This window comes from Chelonia mydas, chromosome 1, assembly GCF_015237465.2.
Source record: "Chelonia mydas isolate rCheMyd1 chromosome 1, rCheMyd1.pri.v2, whole genome shotgun sequence".
NCBI classification, from domain to species: Eukaryota; Metazoa; Chordata; order Testudines; family Cheloniidae; genus Chelonia; species Chelonia mydas.
This window is the reverse complement of record NC_057849.1, coordinates 259316353-259324846: the sequence shown is the minus strand read 5'-3', so window position 1 is coordinate 259324846 and position 8494 is coordinate 259316353.

Below are 8494 nucleotides of genomic sequence, written 5' to 3'. Positions count from 1 at the left end.
CCCCTCATATGCCTCAAACCTCTTATCCCTGGCCCCACCCCAGAGCCTGCACCCCCAGACAGAGCCCTCACCCCTCTGCCCCCCAACCCCCTGCCCAGCCTGGAGCCCTGTCGTGCACCCTCAACCCCTCATTTCTGGCCCCACCCTGGAGCCCGCACCCTCTCCCGCACCTCAACCCCCTGCCCCAGCCCAGTGTAAGTGAGTGAGGGTTGGGGAGAGCAAGCCACCGAGGGAGGGGGAATGTTGTGAGCAGAGGGCAGGGCTTCGGGGAAGGGGTGGGGCTAGGGTGCTTGGTTTTGTGCAATTAGAAAGTTGGAAACCCTACCAGAGCCCCTTGGGAAGGATGGCCCTGAAGCCTGGGGGCCAGGTATTGAATTAAGATGGCATTCTGCTTGTTTGCTAACCTTTGTTATAAAGGAATAATAAACCCCCGTGAGACTGGGCCTGGCAGTGCATGCTTGGAGTTGGGCAGTGGTGGCTGCCTGTGACCCATGGTACCAGAAGTGGGATCTCAGCCCACGCCTAGACTAAGGGGAGAGATGGAGGAGGTGATGTGCCTGTTAGTGGCAGGGCAACTGCAGCAGCTGACCCAGGCCCTGCTGATGCAGTTGAAGGAGAATCAACAGAAACAGCAGGAGGCCCATTGGCAAGAAGTCCACTCCAAACAGCAGGTGTGGATACAGAAGCGGTTGGGCCGTGCCACGCCTGGTAATGCAGTTGGTGATGGGACTGGGGGCCACTTGGCTCTGGGCCTGGCGAAGCTCAGACCAGAGGATGATCCCCAGGGTTTTCTCTGGACACTTGAGTGGGTGGTAAAGGCAGCGGACTGGGAGGATTTGACTTGGGCAGCCTGCATAGCACCGCTCCTGACAGGTGAGGCACAGGCGGCTTACCAGGCAGTGAGCGATGAACAGGCAGACTCCTATCCAGTGGTGAAGGCAGCCCTCCTAGACCGGTTAGGGCCAACTCCGGGGGCTTATGGGCACAGGGTCCAGGTAGAACTGTTCCCGCAAGGGGCACGACCGCGGGTAGTGGCCCAGAAACCACAGGACCTCGTGACGTGGGGGCTCTGCCCAGAGACCAGTTCAGTGGAGAAAGTTCTGGATCAGGTTGTCCTGGAACAGTTCCTGAAGGTTCTACCTGGGGGTGCAGAGCTGGGTGCGGCACTTCCAGCCGGCCTCAGGGGGGGGAAGCCAGGGAGCGAGCTGAAGCCTTCTTTGAGGCTGAAGGAGACAAGCGGCCAGGACAGTATAGTAAACCAAGTGGAGTTCACCAGGGGTGACCCATGGAAGTCCTCAAGGGGAAAGACCCCAAGCGTCCTAAACATTGAGGGGGGCGCACAGCACCTACAAAGGACCCGGGGAGCCCTGCGGTCTACTGGAAATACTGGTGGAAGTGGACCACGGGGCCCTGTGGTTTGCTTCAGGTGTGGTCAATCTGGGCATATTAAAAAAAAAAATTGCCTGATTATGGAATGTGATACCTCAATTGTTAACTACACTGGGCCCAAGCAGTGGGGGTCCGCTCCAAAAATCAGAGGGCTCTGCTGTGGGTAGTAGCAGTTAGGGTGAGAGGAACTGTAGTTAAGGGACTTATAGACTCAGGTTGCGGGTGTACTCTGGTCCAGGAAGACCTGGGGAGGTTGAATAGTCTGGATTGACACCTACCTCCCAGTTCTTGTCTCCTGTATTCATGTCGAGACCCGCATCTATCCCACTGCAGAAGTTGATGTGGAGGCATGTGGTTGGAGAGCTCGACTGCATGTCAGGGTAGCCAAGGGCCTGCCTTGGCCCATAGTTCTGGGGAGAGACTGAGTGGGTTTCTCAGACCTCCTGCAAGAGGGGCTAGGACACCAGCCCAAGACCAGGGGGTGAGGGGTCTGGGGCAGACTAGGAATGGAGTAATGGGGCTGGGAGCCAGAGTAAGGATGACAAAGAGGGACTGAGAGGGAGAACATGATTTTCCCTGACCAGCCTAGGAAGTGCCATCAGGAGTTGGACAATGTAAGCAATAAATTGACTGATGGTCAAAATCCCTTTCCTAATCCTATCTGGCCAAATGATGGGGTTTCCTGTTATACAGAGTTTCAAATTACCCCTAGATAGAGGCCTTCATATGTAGAAGGGGATGGTTGTTAAATTTAGTAATCGTACTCCAAATATTTTTGGCTGCCACAATAACTGGAAATTGTTCTTTAGGGAATCTGTATTAATCTGAGTGCATTGCATTGGAGAGGGGTTAAGGAGCAACCAATTCTGCTTCCCGCTGGATTCAATCCAAGGCTCCAGCATGAGGTAACAAGCCATTGTGCTGTTTGGTTAAAAATTATTGCCTGATGGTAAAGTTTGAAGTTGGGAAATTTTAACCCACCTGTATTGACGGGGCTGTAATCTTTGTAAGGATGTTCTGGGCTTGTTACCAGCAGCCCCCAAGAAAGACCTGAACATGTCGATTTCAGTAAAATAAAAGGAAGGAACATGGATGGGAAGTGAATTTAGAATACAAAGGATCCTGGGAAGGGCATTCATTTTGTTTTTCCCCAAAGGGAGAGGGGTAGTGCCTTCCATTTGTTTAAATCATTTTCTGACTGCATGATTAATGGGGCTAAGTTAACCTTGACCAGGGGTGGCCAACCTGAGCCAGAGAAGTAGCCAGAATTTACCAATGTACATTGCCAAAGAGCCACAGTAATACGTCAGCAGCCCCCCATCAGCTCCCCCCACTCCCAGTGCCTCCCACCCACCGGCAGCCTTGCCAATCAGCACCTCCCCCTCCCTCCCCACACCTTCCGATCAGCTGTTTCATGGTGTGCAGGAGGCTCTGGGGAGGAGGGGGAAGAACAAGGGCATAGCAGGCTCAGGAGAGGGGGCAGGAAGGGGTGGAGTGGGGGCAGGGCCTGTGGCAGTTGAGCAGTGAGCACCCCCCGCCACACTGGAAAGTTGGCGCCTGTAGCTCCAGCTCCAGAGTCAGTGTGTGTACAAGGAGCTGCATATTAACTTCTGAAGAGCCGCTTGTGGCTCTGGAGCCACAGATTGGCCACCCCTGACCTTGGCTATGTTCTTAATTTCCTTAAGGAACAAGATGCCAAGATATCTGAGGTTTGTCTGTTGCCATCTAAATATCCCTATAGGAGAGCCACTTCCAACTAGATCCATTGAGATCTTCATTGCTTCTGACATATCACAATTTATCTTGTAGCCAGAGAATTTACCAGAGTTATCTACTGTTGGTAGGATATTCAGAATAGATTGATCTGGATTTTTAATAAATAGGAGGATGTCATCTGCATATATAAGGATTTTTGTCTCCTGGGTGCCTGATTTGATCCCTTGAATACCTTGGTGTTCCCTAATTAGGGTATGTCTACACTACGAAATTAGGTTGAATTTATAGAAGTCGGTTTTGTTGAAAGCATTTTTATACAGTCGATTGTGTGTGTCCCCACACAAATGCTCTAAGTGCTTGTAGTTGGCGGAGTGTGTCCACAGTACCAAGGCAACCGTGGACTTCCGGAGCGTTGCACTGTGGGTAGCTATCCCACAGTTCCCGCAGTCTCTGCTGCCCATTTGAATTCTGGGTAGAAATCCCAGTGCCTGATGGGGCTAAAACATTGTCGCGGGTGGTTCTGGGTACATATCGTCAGGCCCCCGTTCCCTCCCTCCCTCTGTGAAAGCAAGGGCAGACAATCGTTTTGCGCCTTTTTTCCTGAGTTACCTGTGCAGACGCCATACCACAGCAAGCATGGAGCCCGCTCAGCTAACCGTCACCGTATGTCTCCTAGGTGCTGGCAGATGCGGTACTGCATTGCTACACAGCAGCAGCAACCCATTGCCTTGTGGCAGCAGACAGTACAATAGGCCTGAAAACCATCCTTATCATGTCCGAGGTGCTCCTGGCTGCCTCGGTAAGGTCGGTCAGGAGCGCCTGGGCAGATATGGGTGCAGGGACTAAATTAGGAGTGACTCGACCAGGTCATTCTCTTTAGTCCTGCAGGCAGTCCTATTGTACCATCTTCTGCCGAGCAGCCAGGAGATGTGGATGGCTTGCAGTCCTTCTGCACCGTCTGCTGCCAGCCAAAGATGTAAAAGGTAGATGGAGTGGATCAAAACAAGAAATAGACCAGATTTGTTTTGTATTCATTTGCTCCCCCCTCCCTTCCTCCCTCCATGAAGTCCTGCCTGAAATACCAGAGGGAGGGATAGCTTAGTGGGTTGAGCATTGGCCTGCTAAACCCAGGGGTTTGAGTTTAGTGCTTGAGGGGGCCATTCTGTGTGACAGTTGTTTTTGTTTCTCCTTGATGTAAAGCCACCCCCTTTGTTGATTTTAATTCCCTGTAAGCCAACCCTGTAAGCCATGTCGTCAGTCGCCCCTCCCTCCGTCAGAGCAACGGCAGACAATCTTTCCGCGCCTTTTTTCTGTGCAGACGCCATACCACGGCAAGCATGGAGCCTGCTCAGATCACTTTGGCAATTAGGAGCACATTAAACACCACGTGCATTATCCAGCAGTATATGCAGCACCAGAACCTGGCAGAGCGATACCGGGTGAGTAGGCGACGTCAGCGCAGTGACAAGAGTGATGAGGACATGGACACAGACTTCTCTCAAAGTATGGGCCCTGGCAATGCAGGCATCATGGTGCTAATGGGGCAGGTTCATGCCATGGAACGCTGATTCTGGGCCCAGGAAACAAGCACAGACTGGTGGGACCGCATAGTGTTGCAGGTCTGGGACGATTCCCAGTGGCTGCGAAACTTTTGCATGCATAAGGGCACTTTCATGGAACTTTGTGACTTGCTTTCCCCTGCCCTGAAGCGCATGAATACCAAGATGAGAGCAGCCCCCACAGTTGAGAAGCGAGTGGCGATAGCCCTGTGGAAGCTTGCAACGCCAGACAGCTACCGGTCAGTCGGGAATCAATTTGGAGTGGGCAAATCTACTGTGGGGGCTCCTGTGATGCAAGTAGCCAACGGAATCAAAGATCTACTGATATCAAGGGTAGTGACCCTGGGAAATGTGCAAGTCATAGTGGATGGCTTTGCTGCAATGGGATTCCCTAACTGTGGTGGGGCCATAGACGGAACCCATATCCCTGTCTTGGCACCGGAGCACCAAGCCGGCAAGTACATAAACCGCAATAGTTTTCAATAGTGCTGCCAGCACTGCTGGAGCACAAGGGATGTTTCACCAACATCAACGTGGGATGGCCAGGAAAGGTACATGAAGCTCGCATCTTCAGAAACTCTGGTCTGTTTCAAAAGCTGCAGGAAGGGACTTTATTCCCAGACCAGAAAATAACCATTGGGGATGTTGAAATGCCTATAGTTATCCTTGGGGACCCAGCCTACCTCTTAATGCCCTGGCTCATGAAGCCGTACACAGGCAGCCTGGACAGTAGTCAGGAGCTGTTCAACTACAGGCTGAGCAAGTGCAGAATGGTGGTAGAATGTGCATTTGGACATTTAAAAGTGCGCTGGCGCAGTTTACTGACTCGGTTAGACCTCAGCGAAACCAATATTCCCACTGTTATTACTGCTTGCTGTGCGCTCCACAATATCTGTGAGAGTAAGGGGGAGACGTTTATGGCGGGGTGGGAGGTTGAGGCAAATCGCCTGGCCGCTGGTTATGCGCAGCCAGACACCAGGGCAGTTAGAAGAGCACAGGAGGGCACGGTGCGCATCAGAGAAGCTTTGAAAACCAGTTTCATGACTGGCCAGGTTATGGTGTGAAAGTTCTGTTTGTTTCTCCTTGATGAAACCCCCCGCCCCTTGGTTCACTCTACTTCCCTGTAAGCTAACCACCCTCCCCTCCTCCCTTCGATCACTGCTTGCAGAGGCAGTAAAGTCATTGTTGCATCACATTAATGCATTCTTTATTCATTCATCACACAAATAGGGGGATAACTGCCAAGGTAGCCCGGGAGGGGTGGTGGAGGAAGAAGCACCGGGAGGGGTGGTGGAGGAGGGAAGGACAAGGCCACACAGCACTTTAAAAGTTTAAAACTTTAAAACTTATTGAATGCCAGCCTTCTGTTGCTTGGGCAATCCTCTGGGGTGGAGTGGCCGGAGGCCCCCCCACCACGTTCTTGGGCGTCTGGGTGAGGAGGCTATGGAACGTGGGGAGGAGGGCGGTTGGTCACACAGGGGCTGTAGCGGTGGTCTGTGTTCCTGCTGCCTTTCCTGCAGCTCAACCATACACTGGAGTGTATTAGTTTGATCGTCCAGCAGCCTCAGCATTGAATCCTGCCTCCTCTCATCGCGCTGCCGCCACCTTTCAGCTTCAGCCCTCTCTTCAGCCCGCCACTTACTCTCCTCAGCCCACCACCTCTCCTCCCGGTCATTTTGTGCTTTCCTGCACTCTGACATTGTCTGCCTTCACGCATTCGTCTGTGCTCTGTCAGTGTGGGAGGACAGCATGAGCTCAGAGAACATTTCATCACGAGTGCGTTTTTTTCGCCTTCTAATCTTCACTAGCCTCTGGGAAGGAGATGATCCTGTGATCCTTGAAACACATGCAGCTGGTGGAGGAAAAAAAAGGACAGTGGAATTTAAAAAGACACATTTTATAGAACAATGGGTACACTCTTTCACGGTAAACCTTGCTGTTAACATTACATACATAGTACATGTGCTTTCGTTCCAAGGTCGCATTTTGCCTCCCCTCACCATGTGGCTAGCCCCTCCCCCATCTCCATGCCTAACAGCAGGGAACATTTCTGTTCAGCCACTGGCAAACAGCCCAGCCCGAACGGCCACCTCTAAATGTCCCCTTAAGAAAAGCACCCTATTTCAACCAGGTGACCATGAATGATATCACTCTCCTGAGGATAACACAGAGAGATAAAGAACGGATGTTGTTTGAATGCCAGCAAACATACACTGCAATGCTTTGTTCTACAATGATTCCCGAGTATGTGCTACTGACCTGGTGTGGTAAAGTATCCTACCATGGTGGGTGGAATAAGGCTGCCCTCCCCAGAAACCTTTTGCAAAGGCTTTGGGAGTACATCCAGGAGAGCCGCAAATGCCAGGGCAAATTAATCATTAAACATGCTTGCTTTTAAACCATGTATAGTATTTTAAAAGGTACACTCACCAGAGGTCCCTTCTCCGCCTGGTGGGTCCAGGAGGCAGCCTTGGGTGTGTTCGGGTGGTACAGGCTCCAGGTCCAGGGTGAGAAACAGTTCCTGGCTGTTGGGAAAACCGGTTTCTCCGCTTGCTTGCTGTGAGCTATCTACAGCTTCATCATCATCATCTTCCTCATCCGCAAAAGCTGATTCCGTGTTGCCTCCATTTCCATTGAAGGAGTCAAACAACACGGCTGGGGTAGTGGTGGCTGAACCCCCTAAAATGGCATGCAGCTCATCATAGAAGCGGCATGTTTGGGGCTCTGACCCGGAGCAGCCGTTTGCCTCTCTGGTTTTCTGGTAGGCTTTCCTCAGCTCCTTAAGTTTCACGTGGCACTGTTTCAGGTCCCTGTTATGGCCTCTGTCCTTCATGCCCTGGGAGATTTTTGACAAATGTTTTGGCATTTCGAAAACTGGAATGGAGTTCTGATAGCACGGATTCCTCTCCCCATACAGCAATCAGATCCCGTACCTCCCGTTCGGTCCATGCTGGAGCTCTTTTGCGATTCTGGGACTCCATCATGGTCACCTCTGCTGATGAGCTCTGCACTCACCTGCAGCTTGCCACGCTGGCCAAAGAGGAAATTGAAATTCAAAAGTTTGTGGGCCTTTTCCTGTCTACCTGGCCAGTGCATCTGAGTTGAGAGTGCTGTCCAGAGCGGTCACAATGGAGCACTCTGGGATAGCTCCTGAAGGCCAATACCGTCTAATTGCGTCCACAGTACCCCAAATTTGACCCAGCAAGGCCGATTTCAGCGCTAATCCCCTTGTCAGGGGTGGAGTAAGGAAATCGATTTTAAGAGCCCTTTAAGTCGAAAAAAAGGGCTTCATCGTGTGGACGGGTGCAGGGTTAAATCGATTTAACACTGCTAAATTCAGCCTCAACTCCTAGTGTAGACCAGGGCTTAGTAGTGCAAGTAGTTCTAATGCTAGATTGAACAGAAGTGGGCAGAGGGCATTCCTGTCTAGTTCTGCAAAACAGATCAAAACTGGGAGATATTGTGCTACCCTTTAGGATAGGGGAGGTGGGGTTGGATGTTAACAGCTGAGTCCATGATTTCCCCAACCCAAATGTATCCAGGGTAAGGAACAAATATTGCTAGACAAGGTTTTCTTTGCATGAGTGAAGTGATTGCATGGGAATTTCTAGAATGTTGGTGGAATGCCATAACATTAATAAACTGACGTGTTATCTGAACCATGCCTTTCTTTTAATAAACGACACTTGACTGGGGTGAACCGTATCACTTGTTACTTTTTCAAGCCTCTGTGCCAGTATTTTTTAAAATGTTTTTATATCAGTATTGACAAAAGAGATGAGTCTGTAGCTAGTAGACTTTTGTGCATCCTTACCCAGTTTAAGTAGCAT